Source organism: Sciurus vulgaris, assembly GCF_902686455.1.
Source record: "Sciurus vulgaris genome assembly, chromosome: 7".
Classification (NCBI taxonomy): domain Eukaryota; kingdom Metazoa; phylum Chordata; class Mammalia; order Rodentia; family Sciuridae; genus Sciurus; species Sciurus vulgaris.
In genome coordinates, this window is record NC_136467.1 from 131,777,083 (window position 1) to 131,799,592 (window position 22,510).

Genomic DNA, 22,510 nt, shown 5'->3' on the forward strand with positions numbered 1-22,510 from the left:
TAAACCTAACACATTCTCTTGGCTTCTCCCCCCACTTTTAACCCTTCTCTCTCTTCCAAGTTTAATCCAGCTGATGAGTCATGTCCTTACAGGCCTCCTACTGCAGAAGCTCCTGTTCATTCCTCTCCTTTGCCTCATTCTGTTTCTCTTTTCACTTGTCCATTCAGCCCACCAAGTCCCCCCACCACGCAGTCTCATACACACATTCTAGTTTCTTTACAGGAGGTGGCTGGCATGGAGGGAGTAAAACCTGAACACGTTCTCTTGGCTGATTCCTTGTTTTCAAATCTTTTCTTTCTCTCTTATCTCTCCCTGCAGGCTCAAGAAATTCAAAGGACCTAAGCCTCAAGTTTCTGCTAGAACATATTAGCCCCTTTCAGATTCAGATCTCAGTCAAGGGTTACATTGAAATGTAAGTGAAGAAAGCATTGCTTGATGGTTAAGATCAAACTTATAGATTGAGATTAAATACAGAGGTCAAGAAAAGTCTATATTTGGGTCTTGCCCTCAAAGTCAGCCTGAACCCAGGGAACAAGAGGACTTCTCCAGGGAGCTTTGAAACTCTGGGTCACATAACCTCCTGACCAAGGAGATTGATGAGGCCACTAGAGGAAAAGCCACTCAGTGCATCTGCTGCAGAGGAGGGTTATGGAAAAAAGGGAGGCATCCCTGATGCTTTCAAAGAAAGCCACATCATCAAGAAGACCCTGCCTAACCAAATGGCACTAATGGAGCTAAGAAGCTGCTCTTAAGTTCTCTATGAGTGACCCCTGTGGAAATGCAGCTGACTCTTTAACAGACAGGAACAGGTCACTTTGACCGGCTTGATCTTAAACACCTAGCAAATTAGTTAAAACCAAAGTATAGCCATTCTTGGGCATTTAAAAATAATAGTAACTATCAAGAGAAATTGCCAGAGTCAGAAGTTTTTAGTCAGTTTAAGGCCTACAGACACAGGTAGGCTTAATCTATGTTTGCTAGTAACAGAAGTATAGAGATCTCTACTAAATGTTGTGTTCACATTCCTGATAACCTAGACAATGTTAAAGCTCCAAAATAAATGCCTGTCCTCTCCAGCCTTTGCTAGGCCTTCTTATGGGAACAACTTCTCAGTTCTTCCACCCCCTGGTGAGGAATTATTGATTTCTGTCATCTTTATAATATGCATTAGCATGTTCCAGATCCTGCAACATTTATATTGTATCAATCTCATTTCAGTACTCATGTCTTTTTGTTCTTCTCCCATAGAAGCACCCATCCCCAGATGCCTTTATAGCCTGCTCTCCCTGCAACCGGACTTCTACCATGAACCCCTCAATTGACCTGATTTCTAAAAAGGAACCTCCAAACTGCTTGCCCCACGCTGCCCACTTCCAGCTCGAAGAAGTCAGATTGGTCATCACCCCTTTTCCCTACAGCAGTGAAGGAGTTCCTAGTATTAGAGGGGTAAATGAAGTCAGAATTGGGGACAGGCAGTTAATGCAGGAATAGGGGATCAATCAAATCGAAAAAATGAAGTCCATGAAAATCATCTGCCTTTGGAAGCCTGGGAGGATAATGAACTTTTTACATCTCACCTGCAAAACAAACCCCAGTCACCTAGGCAGGAAGGAGAAAGAAGGCTACAAAAAGAACTGGAGAGCAAGATTTTTTTATTTTTTTTATAAAAAAGAAAATGGGGGAATGTAAGGAAACTGGCTTCCCCCACCACCTGTCAATCTGCGTTCTTCCCGCCTCTCCCATTACAGGAATTTCCGGCTTGCCCATCACCTGTCAGTCTGCGTTCTTCCCGCCTCTCATGATACAGGGAATTCCCGGCTTACGCTGCTGTAATCTTCCTTCCTCCCACGTTACATTCTAATATGTCATTTGTCCATCAGTCAGTCTGTAAGAATTCTCCTCCACCATTGGTTCCTCTCAGCCCGCAAAATTCCTGTGTCTGAGAGAAACCTTGCGCCATGCTGTCTTTCTTTCTTCCCTTTCCCCCAAGCAGACGTGAATCATCTGCATAAAATAAAAGTTCCTTGTGTGAGACCTGTATCTGTGGAGAGTTTTCTGGGTGCTAGCGATGAACCATAACTGCCCCTAACAGAGTCAACTACAGAAAGTAATATGAAATTAGTCTTAACTTTCAAGACACTATTACTGACTGGCAAATTTTATATCAAATGCCAAGCTGGTAGGATTGGTTGTGCCCAGACCTCTGGGTTGGTGTTGTGCCCAAGTCCCGAATCACCACCAAAGAGACCACAAGGGAGACCAAGCCATATGCAACCACAGAAAGAGCCAGTTCATTCAAGCAGCTGCTTGGGCACTTGACACAGACCAGCTTAGTAGTCAATGCTGAGTACCTGAGCACAAATTTGCAAACTGTTTTATACCCTTCAGACAAAGGGACTCAGTTTCTCTTTTACAAATGGAGAGTTTGTGTCCTTGTTTGCATATCAGGATATGTTTTGGCTGCCAATTTTTAGTCATCATAGTAACCACTGGTCTATATGAGGGCAGTGGTGAGGGTAGCTTGACCGCAGTTGGGGGAGGATCCCCCATTACCCCTAGAAACAGCCTAAATTAGCTGCCAAGGTCATCCTGTTATCTAGCTAGGCTGACTTCAGCTCGTCTGCGGCTTTTCATTTTTAACCCCTCTTTAGCATCAGCAGCTCTGGCAACTTTTTAAATTAACTCATTGGGGCCTTACAGATTCACATTGCATTATTTATCATTTTACAAGTTTTGTTGCTTGATAGTGGACCCAGGGCTGTTTGCATGCAAGGTAAACTACCAATGAGTTATACATCATCTCCTTTTTAACTTTTTAAAGACTCTGTAAATTTCAGCTAATATTGCTTTATACATCACTGGTAGTTTCAAGTTTCTTATGGTTTAAGACTTTAAGTTATAGCACTTTGAAAAATGTGTGTTTATTTAGTGTATGCACTGACAGTGCAAATGAAAAACTTATAAGCTCATGAAGCAAAAACAGAGAAATGGAGATTGCAAAGGTGGGCTTGAAGAAGAATTCATTCTTAAATCAGCTTTAGTATTAGTTGCATATAGTAAGATCATTTTCTTAATGCTCTAATGATTAAAATGCTAGACAAAGTGGTTTGAGAGACATCTAGACTAACAATGTACACAACAGTGTTTTTTCCCCCACTTTCTGAAGCTTGTTAGTTTAATTCTGGGGGTGAGTGAGTTGTCACTGAACATAGACAGTGACCACTTTATTCCACTCAGCTCAGAACATGCCTCACAACTGAGGACCTGGTCCTGCTGGGTGGGAGATGGTGGTTGATCACTTAAGGTGTTTGTCAAACACGGTCCCTGGGGTCAGAACCCTGTGACCCTGACTGTGATGTCACCTTTGTTGTGCACCCAAAGTTGGGTTGTGCAATCTCTGCATGCCTTATCTTCTTCACCTGTGCAGCCTGGAATCATGCTCTGATAGAATGGGCAAAAGGTTCCAAGGCGGCTTATTGGGTCTGACACCTTGGTGACTAAGGCAAGGCATAGTTGGAGACCTACCTCCATATCAGGCCCCTTCATCAGAGACTGGTGGGCACTGGCATCTCTGCCCTGTATCACCACACTGTGGATTTGCTGATCATTTGGTTCAAACCCAGACCCCCTCCCTCCCTACAATCATCACTGCCTTCCCCAAGGTTGATTTATGTGGGTGGCAACCTGTGTTGGTGAGGACAGCCGGGTCTCAGCATGTTCTGCTTCCTGAGTTGCCAGGAGCGAGGACAAATCAAGATGCTGGTGTAACCCTGGAATGACCCCCACTACCACGTGGCTGCACAGAGGCTGGGTGTGGTGGCACTAAATGCAGAGGTTTTGCTGTAGGAAAACCTAAGGCAGGCATGTGTCTAAATGGTTTCACCAGGGTGCTGAAGAAGTAGATGTACCACCAAGCCTCTAGAGGGGCTAGTGTTAGGTGCAGGAGGTCACAGCCATGATACCATCAGTGGTACAGCATCAGCATTTCTTGCTGACTGTGAACCAGGTCCCAAACTGCATTCTCCCTGCCTCCTTATGCTGGGTGACTGAGGCCATGCCAGCAGGGGGTACCATGACCATCTCTTCCCATGTGCTTCCTTAGCCTGGCAGGATGACAGAGCCCATGAATGGGGACAGTGGACATAAAGGGCAAGTGGGGGCTGCTGGGCCTGTGTCCCACATCAAGGCCCCAGGTGGCTTCTCAGGGTAACAGAAATAAATGTGTGACAAGGACTAGAATGAGTTATGTGTGATGTCTGAAGGGTGCCTAGTACAGGGTAGGTACCAAATAATTGCAATGGCATCTTGTCAATGTGATGAGCAGTAAGTAAATTTTATTCTAATGAGTGTTCACTACCTTCATAACCATGCATGTGTGAGGCACAGAAAGATTCAGTCATCTGCTGAGAGTTCACATGAGAGCTGTGCACAAGATTCTGGCCACATGTAGAGCTCAAAGCCTCTGTTCTTCATACCAGGGTCACTGCTGGTTGGGGGTGCCATGCATGTCTCACTCCAATGTTGCTGAGTCCCAGGGCTTCACATTGTAGTAAGAAGAGATGAATGCCTTTAGGGATCAGACAGATTTTCTTGTGTGCCACCCATGAGCTTGTGAAAGTAGGAGATGGGTCCTTGGAAATCCAGCAGATCATGGACTCAGGTCTCAGATGCCAATAGGTCCTCTAGATGCTCACAGCATGTTAGGGTATGGCTCAGCAGAGACCAGGGCACCAGTTCATTTGGCCTTCCCAGCATGATTGTGAGGGGTGCTTTGTCTTCTGCTTGTGGTGCTGGGAGGTGCTGGGTGTGAATGGCCTTTCTTCCCTGGAGCTGGCCATGGGCCATGGGCAGTGAACAATAATTAGACTGCACAAGAACACCTTCAACAGAGGGTTGGGACAGGTCAGGTATTTGTTGAGAAACAAGGAGCTGTTTAGAATAGTGGCTAGTGCAGCTCTAGGCAAGCCTTGGAAGAGTTCTGAACAGGATGATGCAGCTGGCCATGTGAGCAGGTGCCAAGGTCTAAGGTCAAGGTCATAGGCCAGGGGTTGAAGGGTACTTGGTGCCTGGAGCACATGGAAACCATCTGGAGCAGAGTGTGTGGCAACTCTGGACAAGTGTAGAAACAGGCAATGGTTGGGTTTGCTCACCATTACATCAGGGTCCTCCAGGAGGATGAGTGAGAGTGGGAGAATATGGGGGTGGGCAGGAGAACATGGGCTCTGTCCCCACTATGCTGGTGTCCCTGAGGGGTGGTGTGGAGGGGATGCTCAGTGGAAGATGTGTCCCAAGACTCTAGTGGGCTGGTGTTGGCCAGACTTGGATTTTTTACAGAATGCTTGATGTGAGATGCCAGTGTCCCATGTTCGGTGTGGAAACCCAGGAGCATGTCTATTTATTCTCCAGCATGCACAGGGCTGCAGTGTGGTCAGAACCACAGTTGGGTTATTAGGGCATTTGAGTTGTGAGAGCAGCATCTGGATGTTCAGGCTACCACAAAGGGATGGCTCTTGTGTGTGCCACATTTTCCTTACAAACAAGTTCAGTCACAATAGAGATAAAGCCAGCAGTCTGGACACTCCTTGTTTAGATTGCATTGTGAGTTGTAATGAAACCCCTCAGAGTGCATAGAAAAGAGTCTGAGCCAGCGCCCCAGCCATTTCTGGGTCAGATGATTGAGCTCTCAGGTTTCAAATCCCAGAACAGGGAGAGAAGCAGCAAGATGTGTGGAGAAGTTTCCAGGAGTGAACAGGGCAGAGAAGCAGCAGACTGGGAGGTGACTTTCAGTTTGACCAGAAGTTGGGCATGGGTGAGCTGGCATCAGTGGGGATCAATTCTGCTGCGACAGGAACAAGTCACCCAGGGGAGCAGTGGGAGAGAAAGGAAAGGTGAGACAAGTGACTGTGTTCACCTGCTCACAGGCTTGTCTATGTAGAGTCAGTGGCAAGGTGACAGTGAGTCTCAGGGAGGCAGTGTGTGGGACAAGTCTGTCCCAAATGGTCAGGCATAAGAAGGCCTCCTGTGTTTGAGGTGTGTTGTGGGACAGATGTGCCATCTCAGGGTCAGAAGGAGCAGGTCATCAGAGGTGAGGTGTCCTGGTAGGAGGGGCTTGAGATGAGAGGAGAATCAAGGGATGAGGGGCCATGTGAGGCCACAAGGGGAGGCATGGGAGACAGAAGGCTTGTGCTCAGAAGGCCAAGACCAGGACAAGAGTGGATAGGGCATTTCACAGAAAGTGCATGTGAGGTGGGAGTCAGTCCCTCAAGGGGCCTGTGCTGAGCAGTGCAGGAGGGGTGCCCTCAGAGGGGTGAGGTAGGCTTAGATGCACACTACAGCATTACTTAGGGGACCTCCTCACCAGACTACATGAGTGCTGTGTGTTTGATCCTGTTGACGAGGCTGTGAACAGGAGAGGTGTCCCCTAGGAGGAGGCCAATGGATGGGGGTTCAGGGATATGGGTATGGACTCCCTCAGAGAGCCAAGTCCACAGTTTCTTTATCCATTCATCAGTTGAAGGACATCTAGGTTGGTTCCACAGTCTGGCTATTGTGAATTGAGCAGTTATGAACATTGATGTAGCTGTACCTCTGTAGTATGCTGATTTTAAGTCCTTTGGGTATAGGCCAAGGAGTGGGATAGCTGGGTCAAATGATGGTTCCATTCCAAGTTTTCTAAGGAATCTCCACACTGCTTTCCAGAGCGGCTGTACTAATTTGCAACCCCACCAGCAATGTATGAGTGTACCTTTTTCCCCACATCCTCACCAACGCCTATTGTTGCTTGTATTCTTGATAATAGCCATTCTAATTGGGGTGAGATGGAATCTTAGGGTAGTTTTGATTTGCATTTCTCTTATTACTAGAGATGTTGAACATTTTTTCATATATCTGTTGGTTGCTTGTAGATGTTCAGTGAAGTGTCTGTGCATTTCCTTAGCCCATTTTATTTGTATTCTCAGTGTAGAGTTTTTTGAGTTCTTTATATATTCTGGAAATTAGTGCTTTATCTGAAGTATGAGTGACAAAGATATTCTCCCACTCTGTAGGCTCTCTCTTCACACTGCTGATATTTTCCTTTGCTTAGAGAAAGCTATTTAGTTTGAATCTATCCCAGTTATTGATTCTTGCTTTTATTTCTTGTACTATGGGAGTCCTGATAAGGAAGTTTGATCCTAAGCCAACAAGTTGAAGATTTGGACCTGCTTTTTCTTCTATAAGATGCAGGGTCTCTGGATTTAAAGGTCCTTGATCCATTGTGAGTTGATTTTTGTGCAGGGTGAGAGATAGATGTTTAGTTTCATTCTATTGCATATGGATTTCCAGTTTTCCCAACACCATTTGTTGAACAGGAACACACACATACACACACACACACACACACACACACACACACACACACATTCATATGCCATATGCACCAGCAATTTTATGGTTCAACCATTATAATGTGCAAATGTAGCATATCATCAGTCATAGAAAAATTTCTCATATTTGTATTGATACTGGAAAAATTGCTAAGAGCACACTCACAAAGCTCTGTAAGTTGAATATTAGGGTACATGTCCTTAAGAGAAGTTCATTTCTCTTTATAATGGTGGAATATTTCATTTGTTTGCATTGGTTTTAGATTTGCTGTTGAGGTTGATACTACTTTAATAGTTGAATTTTTGAACTTTCTGAGTGCATATGTAAGTTTTTCTCAAAAACATTTATGTATTTTTGATTAGCTTTTTTTTTTTTTTTTTGTATCAGGGATTGAACTCAGTTGCATTTAACCACTGAGCCACATCTCCAACCCTGTTTTATTTTTTATGTTTGAGACACAGTCCTGCCAAGTTGATCAGAGCCTCACTACCTTGATGAGGCTGGCTTCAAACTTATGATTCTCCTGCCTTAGCCCTGCAGAGTCACCAGGATTACAGGAGTGTGCCATCATGTCTGGCTGCTTTGCATTTCTTCTAGTGGCAGTCTACAATGAATATTCAAAGTGGGAAAGTCAGCAGACATTATGGGGTAATTTGAAAACTATGTGATCTTCTATAAAACTATTTGAATCTTCTAGCAAGATATATTGCACTTCACAGAATTGTGTGCCAACATTTCCAACTTTTCCACGAAACTAGTGTTTTGACTTATTTTGCACCAAAATAGTTCTGTTTTAGAATACCACTCAAAGGATTTGTATAGAATATATTACACATATAAAATTATGAATCTTAATTTTATTTGTAACAATGACTCATTGCTGACTGCAGATGGGGACACTTTTGTGTTTACTGTTGTTTGCACTTTTCCCCTTTCTGCATCTCTGATCTTCCTTTTGGGGTCTATTTGTCCTTGCCCTGGAGCACCCTTTATAGATTTCTTTAGGGAGTGTCTTTATTCACCCTTAATCTTCAAAGATAAACTTTGATGGATATTCAATTTTGACTTCTAGTGTGATAAATATTCTCTTTCTTCATTTTAGGGAATTATCACTCTGTCTTTGGACTTCAATTGCAGTGGTTGAGAAATCAACTTCTGTCAAGCATTAAAACTTTATCTTGGTATAATAACCTTCCCTGGCTTAGAATAGTTAAGGGCAGCAACACCACAGTAGCTGTTTAAAAGAACTACTATTGATTCTACTTCAAGTCCTGGGAACATGATAAAAACCTCATGTATCTCTTCCTTTATCTCATTATAAGCAGCTAATTGTATGGGGCTAAAATTTTGGACTTCAAATTATGCAGAGAATTAAAAAAATTCAGTTATCTAAGTTAGTTAAGTATATCCATCTAATAAATGTTAGGTCCAGATGCTTATAAGATATTATTTGATTAGATTATAGCTTTTCTATAAGTATTCATTTATATATGCTAGAGATTTTCATTCATCTTCATTATAAATCTTTATGGTCTTTATTTCTTTTGTCAGCACTTCCAATATTGTGCACACTTCCCTTGTGGCCTGAAGTTCAGAACCATCCAGGGAAGATAATTCTGGGGAGCACTGTTCCCGTTTAGTTAGGGGGACACAGTATAAAGTCTTCACAGCTAGGTATCTTTGGAGAGAGGTTTTGTGGAATCTTCTACATGACATCGTCTTTGATAGTTCCTAAGAAATTTGACAGATGAAGCATGGATGGTAAATTGACAAAATCACTTAAACAGACAGGATGAGGGTAGGAAAGAGTTCCAGAGACCTTCTCTTGCATCTCTCAGATGCATATCTGCAGCTTTACATATTCCAGATGCAATGTGTTGTGCACTCTCTTCTTACAGAATTCTTGGAGGAATTGCACTTCGACTTTGCCCCCGGGCACATTTAACCAAGGCCACATTTACCACTTTGAGGCGAGGAATTCTTCAGATGGAGTGGGGTTCCTGGTTGCAGAACAAGGTAAGCTCTCGATGAAGGTGACATTGTCTGGGGGCTACAGATTTAGTGGGAACCAGTCTCTCCCAGACAAGATGGTGAAGTTTGCCTTGGGCTTCCACTCCTTCCCTCCCCCACCCAGGCCTCCAGTCCCCTGCAAAGTCTCTTCCTGCTCTCCATTTTATTTTTGATTTTCATATAGGGTCATTGGAACTGACCATGAACTTGCCATCCTCCTGTCTCAGACTTCCATGTGCTGGGATGCAGGAGTGCATCAGTGCATCTGGCCTAAAATCTGCAGCTATCCCCTCAAACAACTGAGTGTACCAAGAACCCAAGTAGATGTGGTCATACAATCATTTGAAGGGTGCTCAGGGCTCATCAGTTGGCTATGCCCAGGCCAGAACCTTTTTGTTTCCTTTTTGTTGTTTGTTTGTTTTTCTGTTATTTTTGTTTGTTTTGGTAGCAGGGATTGAATACAGAGACATTTGAAAATTGAGCCACATCCCCTGTCTCTATTTGATTTAGAGACATGGTCTCACTGAGTTGCTTAACACCTCATTTTTGCTGAGGCTGGCTTTCAACTCTCAATTCTCCTATCTCAGCCTCCTAATCCTCTGGGATTATAGGCATGTGCCACCCTGCCCAGACATGTTCCCAATTGAAGGAGCTGTGGAGCTTCCTGAAGAGAGGGCAAGATATTGCCATTGATGGCATCAAAGCTGTGGACTGTCAGAAGTGGAGAAGAGATGACCAAGGCCTCCAAGCTGGGGAACATGCAAGGGTACTGCACAGTGGAAGTTTGAAAAATGGTGAAGAGATGGTCTGGGATCCATTGGAGTGGAGGAGCTCACCACCACCCATCCTGTTCCAGTTGACATCTGACCTATCTACACCAGGGACCACAAGGACCAGGTCCCCAGTGTAGAGGGGTCTCCCTATTCTTCAAGATAAAGGCCAGAGGACCCAAGGTAAGTGCTCAGTGAGGGCAGAAATGCAGGAGACAAGTTATAAAGAAGAAACAGCCCCCATTTTTCATGTACTGCTGGCTGAAAAAACCCAGTGTTTAAACTCTAGATCACAGAGACACCCTTGACACCATCTTCTTGGTGGGGACCAGGCAAAGGACAGATGCCTTAGAACCACCCTGACCCTGCATCTCTCTCAGCCTCCATGTGGAAGTCTTGACCCTCCTTTTCCTCTGGCTCCAGTGCCTCCTGTCATCCTTGCAGGAACCCAAGGACCTGGAGTCCTTTAAATCAGCTTCACTGCATGTGACTGGCACAGTGATCTGGAGGTGTTTGGATAGAGCAGCCAACAGTTTCTCAGGGTGGCATCTGTGTCCTCCACAAAGCCACCACCCTGATGAAGGTCAAAAATGTACCCTCCCCACAACTCATCTACCTCTGCTACCCCAGGATGCTTGGTAGTGATGGTTGTGACTTCCTGTCTCAGAATATGATGCATACCCAGCATAAAGTTGGATTTTATTTTGCATGTTTTGATCTGAATCCATTTGTTCTGCATAAACACAAAGATCTCCCTGTTGGCTGCAGCAGTAGTTTATTCATCTTGGTGAGCCATGTTGTGTGGTGTGGGTGGGTGGCCTTCTGTGAAGGATACTTGGGTGTTGTGGTTGGGCAGTTATGGGGAAGGCTGCTGTGAGCTTACCTGCACATGTGTGCTCTGCAGCCTTGTCTCCACTCCCCTGCTTACACAGGAGGAGTGCAAGTGGCCAGGTCATGTGAGGCATGTGTGGACCTGCTGTACTCAGTGGCTCTGCCTGTCCAGCACCCTTGTTCCATCTGCTCCCTGAATGGGTCTTAATGGCATCCCATTTCCCTTCACATCTCAGGTGGGTCCTTTGCCAGTGCCTGCTTCATATTTTTGCTCACTGGCTCCTTCTCTATGTATGTATTATTCTTCTTTCTTCAGAGAAGAAACTGAAAAATAATCTCCTTTGCTCCTCTGAAATATTGGAAGAGATAGAGGGTGAAGTTGATGGGGTTAGATGCAAAGGTTTTCATTTTATCTTCACTAGACTGGAAACAAAGAAAGAGGGATAAAGGTATCATGGTATTTGTGAAACAGTCTCAGCACTGGACAGAGAGTGACAGAATTCCCCAGTTTGGCTGGGGGAGGCAATTATGTCTCTGTAAATCTCAACAATATCCCACATTCTACAAGAGGTAGTTTATCAAAGAAAGTTATATTATGCTGAGTATATGCACTTGAGGCAGCACCAGTAGAATCCCCAGTCTATGCTTCACATGCAGAAGCTGTGGAAAGGTTAGGTTCCTATTGAGGGAACACCAAGGTGTTAAATAAGCAGGTAAATATCAGAAGCTTGAGACTGGAGCAAAGATTCCACTGTGAACACAGTGGCATAAAGTAGGGTAAATGGCCACAAACATGAACCCCATTTTCCTAAACCAGGAAATCAAAACATCAGATAGTACCAGTGGGAAGCCAGAACAACCACCACACAGTCCAAATCAGTAAAAATTCATGAGATGCCCAATAGTATTCAGACCACATTTAGCACCGACTAATATGAGCCTTTCAATTGCCAGACACTGACTTGGAGAGAGGTCAGGAAAAGGAAGAGTAAATTTGAAAGATGACCATGTCTCCAACATAGTCAGAACTCCAGAAGGGACTATTGAAAGAAGAAGAGACCAAAATATTATCACAAATTGGGTGACTTCAAATTCCACCCCCATCACATAGCTACCTTAAAAAGCTGTCCAAGTCCCTTAACACACATAAACACCTACAGCCTAATACCCAGTGATATAGGGTTTAGAAGAATGATTTGATTCATTTTAGAAAATCAAGAAAATTAAATGTTCTTGTATATGTAAGCAGAAACGTGTAGTTTCTTGATTCCACTACAAATTTTTGGACATATATCCACACCTGGTAAGGTAGCTAGTTAGAAATTCATCTGGAAGAGATTTCTATGAGAAAAAGGAGTCAGGTTCTCTCTTATCAGGAACATTGAAAGGCTTCCACATAAGTTCAAATTGTTTACTTCCATTCCCTACAATGATTACTTTCTCAAACAGGATCAGTAGCCTCTTTTAATGCTACATTTTAATCTTCTTCATGTTCTTGAGTTTTAATAAGTTTTTTCTGTACTCTGTATTGTTATTAATTTGCATTCTGAAGATGATTACCCTTACATTGCTGTACTCATTGAACCCAAGAACCTTTTTTTTTTTATCAAATGTGAATTTCAGCACCATAATAACTGAAAGAAAATGTGTTTGTTCTTTCCACACAATGTCTTCTCCTGTTCTGAGTATTTGCATCTCTGTACAAGTCTCAATTCAAGCTTCTCTTCATTTTAAGACATATCTCTGATATTCTGCAGAAACCATAAACTACAGACCTTTCTTCCCTGTATGTGAGGTTTGTGATACTGGAATACCATTTGCAATTATCACAATGTTACTTTACATATGTAGCTGCATGGATTTGTCTAGTCAGATGCATTATAACAAACCATCAAATCCCAATATGTAAAATAAATAAAGTCTTATGAAAGATTGTTGCTGAAATCTATTCCAGGAAGATGTCATTTCATTTCCCAATGGGGAAAATTAGCTCACCTCTCTCAATTTGTCAGTTTATGTCTTGGGTGATTTTGATGGGAAGAAAATGTTGGCGGGACCCTTAGAAACCAAGGCCATCATCTCCATATAGGCTGGAGGTAAGGGCAGAGTACGTGTGCACAAGTGAGGCTGACTTCAAGAATTCTGGGGCTCAGAGAGGGATTAAATTAAAGCACTGAAATGGTAGCAGGCTCTGAATTTACCCTGCTGTGGTTTCCAGTTCTTCTGAATCCTCTCAGCCTTCCCCAAACATCCAAATGCACAGAGAAAAGTGATGATGGACAGAATGGACTGCAAAACCATCCACTCAGTCCCTCTTTATTTTCTTTAATAGAAAAGTAAAATGGGTTAGAGTGTTTAGTTATATTTCCACCAGGAGATGATGGGTTAAACTGATAAGTGAGGCAGAAGATTTTAGGGTGCCTTTGAGTCCAGCTAGCACATATGCAATCAATGTTCCTTTTCTTACACTGGTTACTGAAAGGCTATTAATTCTCTGAAAATCTGTATCAAATACCAAGTAAAACCCTGAAAGATTGCAAGATCGGAAAGAAACTCCTTTGTCTTCACAGTTGCTTCTTTTCATTGTGGATCAGATCGTGAGTTGTTTAAGGGCTGGGAATGGTGTCAGAAAGACAGACTACTTCTAAAGGCAGACCAAGATTGGGATGGGTGTATGAGTATTCTATCTGATTGCTCACACCCCAAATCCTTTAGGGCAGCCTAAAAAAAAAAATACATTTGAAGACATAATACATGACTATTCACAAAGATCTAAACCAATGTCCAAAAGGTGTCTTCTCCCTAGATGTAAAATGGAAAACTACAATTTAAGGAAAAATCTTCTTATTTTTTCTTTTCTTTTTTTCCAGTTTATCATGGAAAGACTACACCACCATACTTATATTTGACTGCTGAACATTTGCTTATGGAAAACTTGCCTTTACCCTGTCTGAATAAAGAGAGAGGAAGTCTTTTTAATTGCATAAAATATGACAACCAGTATTGTTGGACATGGGAATGTATGGTTTTTGTTAAGATTACAGCTAACCAGGACTTATTTCATGATATAATAACTCTTGTCCCTAGGACTCATGAGGAACAAAATTAAAACTCATAATTATTTGTCAAAAACATTAAGATATTTTACTGGTTTCATGACATCCTCCATCAGTGGAATTAAAGCAATTTGCTAAACCAACAGTGAGTTAGAGAGAAAAAGTCACGCAAGAAGATTTTATGAGTAAAAACTTCTGATGCCCCACACATGAATTTTGCTCTACTTTAAGTGAGTGAGCCTATGGAAGACTTCCTCTTACATCTAGATCCATAGTGGAGGAAGAGGCAATTATAGATGAGAAAATCCTGCTGAAAGTGAAAGCCATCTTTACTCTTCATTTTGGAAAGTTTTCTATGATTCTCTGATTTCTCTATAGGACATGACAAGATCCCTTGGTGTCCCAGGAATCTTCAAAAATCTTCAATCTACATACCAAATAGGAGGAAGAATGAATTTAGTACCAGAGTAATATTTTTAATTCAATCAGCTTATATGGCAGAGGTGGGTGAAAGAAAAACTTTATAACACTCTAATCAATAAGAACTGAGGAAGAGATTGAGGAAAAGGTATCAGATATGAATGCCCATATCTCACTTCTTAGATCTCTTTAAAATTAACATAAAGCTTCTATGTATCAGAGCTCAAGCCTTTATTAAATGAATTTGAATTTGCTCAGCAAAATCTAATTTGAAAAAAATTCTGTTTCCATCCATGAAGGAGCTGCAGGTATCAGATTTATCTTCTTCCTTAAAAAATTAAAATAAATAAATAAATGAATAAGAAAGAGTTTCACATATTGAACAGTTGGCAAGATAGACTACCAAGCCATTTTTTAAAAAAGGAAAATAAATGAGGTGAAGCCTGCAATTGTCCAAGCTTACTGCCTGATAGTAAGAAAGGGTGGCAAACTCCCTGAGTTGAAGAGACAGGCTTCATAACTCAAAGGAGATGAGGTGGTAGTAACCAGAAAAGAGTATTGCACAGAAAGAGAACTCCAGAGATCTGCAGTGTGTTCCTCCTGATTATCTCTCTTACTAACGAACAAACAGCAACTGCATTGGAAGAAACAAACCCAAGATCTTGAGAAGAGTCATTGGAAGGATTAAATGAGATAATTTTTGGGACCTCACAGAGGTATGAAGGCAGTTTGCATTCCTGCCAGAGTGAAAAGACTAACAGAATACCAAGCAGTGTCTTCAGAAAAGTATCGCCACAGTGTGGGGTAAAATAGACCCTGAATAAAAGCCTAACAGTTCAAAAGAAAATCTGAAAATAATCAAATTATTTCCAAATAACCTAACTACTGCATTCCATAATGAAGCTCTCAAAATCCTTCAGGATATACCAGAACTCCATCATCCAACAAAGTAAAATTTACAATGTTTGGCATCAAGCCCAAAATTCCCAGGCAAACCGAGAAACATAAGAAAAGAAACAAAGCAAGAAAAGATATGCTATAATGAGGGGGGAAATAAATCAATACCAACAGGCCCAGAAAAGATATAGGTGATAGAATTAGCAGGTAATGACTACAAGTCAGATATTTAAAATATACCTCCAATGTCATGAATGTTGAGCAAAGTTTGAACATTGCAAGGAGAAGGATAAATAAGATACACACACACACACATAATCTTCTAAAAATAAAAATGCAATATCCTAAATAAAAATTACACTTTGTGCAATTAATAGCATTTAGAAAATACAGAAGCATTAGCAACCTTAAGACATGGCAATAGAAACTATTCAAAATGAAGGAAAGTATAAAAGAAAATATTATAAGAAATAATGGTCAAAATTTATCACAATTTAATGAAACTTACTCAAACAATGGATCCAAAAAGTTTAATGAAACCCAAACACACACACACACACACACACACACACACACACAGATACATAGAAGAAAATTACACCAAAACTTCATAATTGAATTGCTCAAAACAGTTACAAAGAGAAAAATATTAGAAGGAAGAAAAAAGATCTAATTGGCACAGAATAACAGAATAGCAGAGATAAAAATGATGAGACTTCTTATCCAAAACAATGCAGTCCTGAAGACAGCAGGGCAGCATCAAGGAAAAAACTGCAATGAACAGAAACATCTTTCACTAATGACAAAATAAAGGTCTTTTTCAAACGTACAAAAGCTGCAACAATTTGTTAACAACAGACCAAAATGTTAAAGGAAGTGCTCTTCACAGAAAGAAAGTGATACTAAATGGAAATATGGATCTGCACAAAGTAATGAAGAAAACTAGACATTGTAAGTATGTGGGCAAAAATGGCATGTTTCCTTGTCATTTAAAATAGGTGGAAATGTGGAGGGGTAATTTTATTGCATCAGTCACCTGCTGCTGAGTAATATGTCATACTAAAACTTAATGGACTAAAACAATTCTTTATCTTTTCCACTGAGTATGGGTCATCTAAATAGGTCTGTTATTCTGAGCTATTCTTGGCTGATCTTGGAGGGTTCACACTCATGAATCTGCAGTTAGCTTGGAAACCAATTGGATGTGCTAACCAAGGATTGCCTTAACTCAGGTGACTTAGCTGTACTCCCTGAGATTGCTCATCTTCCAGAAGGCTAACTTGACTTATCCTCACTACATGGCAAGGTCTACACCTGAGTAACCCCAATCATGCAAAAATGCAAGAGGCACACTTTTCAAGGTTGTGCTTCTATTGCATTGGCTAATCTCCCATGATCTAAAGCAAAACACATGGGCAACCTGGAGTCAGAATGGGACTGCAATTTTTTAAAATTTCAGGGTAAAGGTGTGATTATAGAGAAGACATTAACTGGAGATGTTAATTAAATCAATCCACTATGCACATCTACTTTAGTGCCCATGGATCATTCTACCAACCTAAATAATCCATGCACATATACACAAGAACTGCATAAGCTGCCTAAAGTTTTCCTTTGCTTAGATAGTTTTTTAAAGCTCTTCATTGTCACTCATGATAATCTCAACATTATGGGTAGCAGAGTGTTAAGGAGACAGGGATAAAGTAGAATAGGTACATAAAGAAAGAAAAATTAATGTATTGTGGAAAGACATGCTCACAGCACATTAGACCTGGAATAATAGAGAGAATTGAGAAATGCAACCAACTAGGCAGACAGGGAGATAAAGAGGGAGAGAGGGGCAAGAAAAGAAACGTGAGACATCATAATAAAGAGACTGATAGTGAAGAACAAAGTTTCTCTGGCTAAAAGTTTATTTCATGCTTTCTTAAAATCTTAATTTAGGACTGCTAGGTAAAATTACAAAGTGATTATCCTGAGCATAAGTCCAAATTGACATTTATGCAATGGGTTATACTTAATACTTAAAGAAGATTCAATCTTTTGTACTGATCCATTGATCTCCAAATTAGGGTTTGACATCTCTGCCAGTCACTAGTTTTCAGAAGTGGAAAGGGAGAAGAAAGATTTCAGTACCTAATGTTTCTGTTCAGTACCTAATGTTTCCATGAAGTAGCAATGAATGTGGTTCCTTCTGCAACTCACTTATCTACAGAGCCCTAATCCCATAGCACTCCTTCACAAGTGAGGTAACATGGATTCTATTGTCAACCTTGAATAGAAAATGTATTTAATTGTCTTAAACACAATCATACCGAAGTTGTGCTTGAATGACGCAGACAATGCTATTGATTATTACACCTAAGAGAAAATGTATTTAATTTTCTAGTGAACTGCTCTTATATGAATTGAAATTGGCAACTTAAAGTATTTTAAAAAACAAATTGTATTTGGAATCTTTGTTTTTTATGTTAAATAATATGGTCTTCATGAAAAAAGACCTGCCATTCATATTCTTCTAAATAAAATTAGTCATTTTGATATTGAGTATAGGAATTCAAGAGGAAAGAGAAACAAAAAGAATACAGAAGGAAGAGAAGGAGGGAAAGAATAAGGAAGGAAGGGAGGAAGAAAGGGAGGAAGGAAAGAAGGAAGGAAGGAAGGAAAGAAGGAAGGAAGGAAGGAAGGAAGGAAGGAAGGAAGGAAGGAAGGAAGGAAGGAAGGAAGGAAGGAAGGAAGGAAAGAAGATACATAGCATAATCTTCTTTGGGATATACATAAATAATTTTTACTAATTTATAAGAAACTGTTACTGGAGAAGTTGAACAATAGAACTGAAGGTATGCCAACAAATTCTGGGGGAGCAGCCTGTGCTAGTGTCTAGTGGAACTACTCTATTTTAGTGTCTGGATCCCAAGTGAAAACCCAAACCACACATAAATGATTCATTGGAGAATGGAGTGATATCACTAGACAACAACATCATTATTAGTTGCAAACCAACATTTACACATGACCTGCATCTATGTGGAGAGAATGTATGTTTAAATGATAGGCTTCATTTTAAAAACCCTATTCAAAGAGAGATGATATGGGTTGCTGAAGTAGTTGGCAAAATACTACCCAAGGGCCAAATCCAAACTACTGCTTCTAAATTTTTGTAAATTAATTTTTATTGGAACACAGCTATACCAATGCATATTATGCTCTACTTATTTCATGAGTCATTGTGATAGAAACTATATGGTCCACAAAACTTAGAATATTTATTATTTATCCCTTTACAGAAAAAAAATTGGCTAACTCCTGGTTTAGTGAAATGAACATCAATTTGAAGTTAAACAAACCTGGATTCCAATTTTTCTCTTGCTAATTGTATCTCTGAGCATCAATTTATTCCTCTTCTTTTCCAAAGGGCAAAGAAAACTTAATAATAAGTAACTTGTAAGGAGTTGAAAGGATAAGAAGACTAGTATTTGGCACAGAAGAAAGCAAGAACTAGTACCAAGCACATTTATAAATAACAGATACTATTACTAATTTAGTCTTTATTATGTAATTTTTTAAAAAACAAAAAACATGAAGTTACTTCCTTTTTTAAAAAGTGTAGGGCTGGGGAGATAGCTCAGCTGGTAAAGTGCTTGCCTTGCAAGCACAAGGCCCTGAGTTCAATCCCCAGTACCGCAAAAGTAAATAAATAAATAAATAAAATAAAATAAAATAAAATAAAAAGTGTAGTGCATTAAGGCCCTACAAATGACAGAAAAACCACAGAGCCAAGGAAAAAACTTAAATCTCTGTGATCTAAGGGCTAAGATAGAGTTAGGCAAGAGCCACCAAAAGAGATGGATTTTATTTCAAAATGAAATAATTCATTGGACTTTTCAAAATGAATGATCAAGATGATGGATTATTATTCTATTAATAACAACAAAATCTGGGGAAGAAATGACTAGAAACTGCTGCAAATCGACAGGAGAAAAAGACAAGAAACCCACTTTGAAATAAATAAAACATGTTAGGAGGTAATTTCTATAAGGGAAAGTCCAAAGAGATGCTCACACTCCCTAGTGATGGGAAAAATACAACATAAAGTAAACCTTTTCTACTTTAAAGCCATTGGGATGTTAAAAATGAGAAAGGTGATAGCACACAAGTCCCTGTGACTGAGGGGAGTCAGGCATATCACCCATCCCTGGGGAAGTGCCAGCTGCTATATTTATTCTGGAGGGCAGCATGGTAATGCCTGATGGAAATAAGAATGTGTGAATCCTCTGACCCACTTCTACACAGGCAGCCCAGAGAACTTATAGCACAGCTCAATACCACACACATATAGGCGTATGTTCAACAACATACAGAGGTGATCCAGATGTCCCCTTCACCAGGGGAACTCCTGACACCTAATTCCTAGTTGGTACCATTGAGTGGATGTTAAGTTCTGTCAAATGCTTTCTGTCCATCTGCTCAAAACACATGATTTCTCTCCATTTATGTGTTGATGTGGTGTGAATTACATGCAGTGATTTTCAAATGCTAACCTTATCTTGAATTCTTAGATACACCCCATTTGAGCATTATGTATTCTACTTTTATATGTTGCTGGATTTCATTTGTTAACGTATGGCTTAGGGCATTTTTGTTGTGGTAATGGCAGTGGTGGTTTTGTTTTTGTTTGTTTGTTTGAGTTTCAGTACTGGGGCTTGAACCCAAATGGGCTTGATCTCGCTTAGTTGCTTAGGGCCTTGCTAAGTTGCTGAGGCTGGTCTTAAACTTGCAATCCTCCTACCTCAGCCTTCAGAGCCACTGGGATTACAAGTATGCACCACCTTGCCTGGTTTGCTTAGGGTTTTGCTTCTATATTTATGAATGGAATTGGACTATGATATTTTCTTATATAATTATTTTCTGGTTTGAGTTTCATGTTACACTGTTCTTATTAAATAATTTCAAAGAAAATTGGTATATCTTCTTTAAATACTCTTAAAACTAAGCTTGAACTTTTCTTTATGAGAACATTTTTAATTATAAATTTAGTACTCCTCTTTAGTATTTATTATCTAATTGAAACTCACTATTTGACCAACGTGATATAAAAGTTTATATTATCTACCTCATTATGGTTTTTTTCATTCAATTTGATTTTCAGTTTGTTAGGGAGAAAGTTTTCATCACCGGTTTTTTAACATTTCTTCCTTTCTATGTAAACATTTAGAGCTATAAATCTCCTCCCAACTATTGTGAGAGTTGCAACCCACAAATTTTGGTGTTGGGTTTTAATTTTCATTCAGTTAAAAAATATTTCTAATTTTCTTGTTCTTGCTTCTTTGACCTATTAGTTATTTAAAAGTATGTTTTTCATTTACAAATATCTGGAAATTTTCCAGATATCATTATTGCATTAATTATCATGTTAATTATGTTGGGATTAGATAGCATACTCAGAATTATATAAATGACTTCAAATTTTTTAAAAATTTGTTTTGTGGCTCCTTATATACTCTTTTGTGAATGTTACATAAAAATGTGTATTCTGCAGTTGTCAGGTATAGTATTCTATAAAAACCAGATGGGTTGGGCTTGTAGTGTTGTTCAAATTCTGTATATCTTACCTCACCACTTACTGAGAAAGGAATATTGACGATTTCACTAGTATCCGTTTTTTCCTTTTTTTAAAAAATTTGTCCTTTGAAAATATACATGACAGTAGAGTGCTAACTATAATTCTTAAATTGTCTATTTCATCTTCATTTCAATAAATTTTGCTTCATGTATTTTGTAAAGCTACTTAGTCCATACACATTTTATGTTATTTTTTTCCTTAATAAATTAACCATTTTATCATCATAAAATATTCCTTTGTCTGGCAATAATCCTTACTCTAAAGAATATTTCATTTGACATTAATATAGCTATATAGATGTAACTATAACTTTCTTGTATTTAGTATTGGCATAATATGGATTTTCTTTTTTTTATTTTTATTTTTTTATTTTTTTATTTTTTTTTCTTAGTCATTTTGTTTTTATTGAAGACCCTAATCCACAAACCAAATAATCTTAAATTGTTTTTCAATATACCAACAATTTACAAAAGCACAAAACACATTGACTTATACAATTTAAGAATCTTTTTTTTTATTTTTAACCCATCTATATCTTTACATCTAATGCACACCTCTTGCATACAGTATATCGTTGGGTTTTGTTTTGTTTTTATAGAATCTTAGAATCTCTCTATATTCTTTCTGTATTCTTATCCCAAGTTTTATTTCAGCACATAGTATAAGTATGTATATATGCATTTCTGTTATCTTACTTTCATAGTCAACTGTCATTCAAATAAATTTTAAAATGAGAAAAATTTTCAATTTGCCTACCACTTACCATTTCCAGTGCTATTCTTGCCTTTATATAGATCCTGATTTCCATCTTTTTTTATTGTTTTTGTTTGTTCATTTTGCCTTGTTTTGCGATGGATTCTTGATAAGTTGTCCAGGAAGATCTTGAATTTATAATTCTCTTTCAGCCTCATGAATAGCTGGGTTCCACACCAGTGCAACCAGACTTGGGTTTTTTTTTAATTTGATTTGATTTAAGAGGGGTGTGTGTGTGTGTGTGTGTGTGTGTGTGTGTGTGTGTGTTCCTATGCAAGTGTTCTACCACAGAGAAACACACTCCAACTCTCCAACTTCTTCATCTGGGATCATTAATGTTCAACTTGAAGGACTTCCTTTAGCATTTCATGTAGTGCAGATCTTCTGGTGAATAATTTTTTTAACTTTTGTTTTACTGAAAATGTCCTCTATTGGCTTCACATTTGAAGAATACTTTTACTGTATATAAAATTTTAAGTTATAGGTTTAAGTATTTTAGAGTCACTTTTATTGTCTTATGGCTTGCACTTTTCCCAAAACATAGAAAAAAATCATTCTTATTCATTAGTACCCTGTAAATGATGTGTTATTTTTTCTGGATAATTTTAGTATCTTTTATTTATCCATTTTTTAGTAGTTTGACCATAATGTGAATTGACATGACTTTAATAGGGTTGATCAGGTGTGCTGATTTTTGAGATTCATAAATGAGTACTCCAATTTTTTAATCAATTTTGAATTTTTCACCACTCTGATATCTTTTAAGATTTTTTCTGTAGTGATAC

At 39.5% G+C, this 22,510-nt stretch overlaps 1 long non-coding RNA gene across 1 annotated transcript in view; it reads left to right on the forward strand.

Annotated features, from left to right (window-relative positions):
• The first annotated feature begins 792 nt into the window (after positions 1 to 792).
• Positions 793 to 22,510, forward strand: part of LOC306665628 — a 221,643-nt gene continuing 199,925 nt past the window's right edge. The window contains exon 1 of the long non-coding RNA XR_013765094.1: positions 793 to 1,455. This is a non-coding gene — a long non-coding RNA (uncharacterized lncRNA). The remainder of the gene's footprint in view (positions 1,456 to 22,510) is intronic.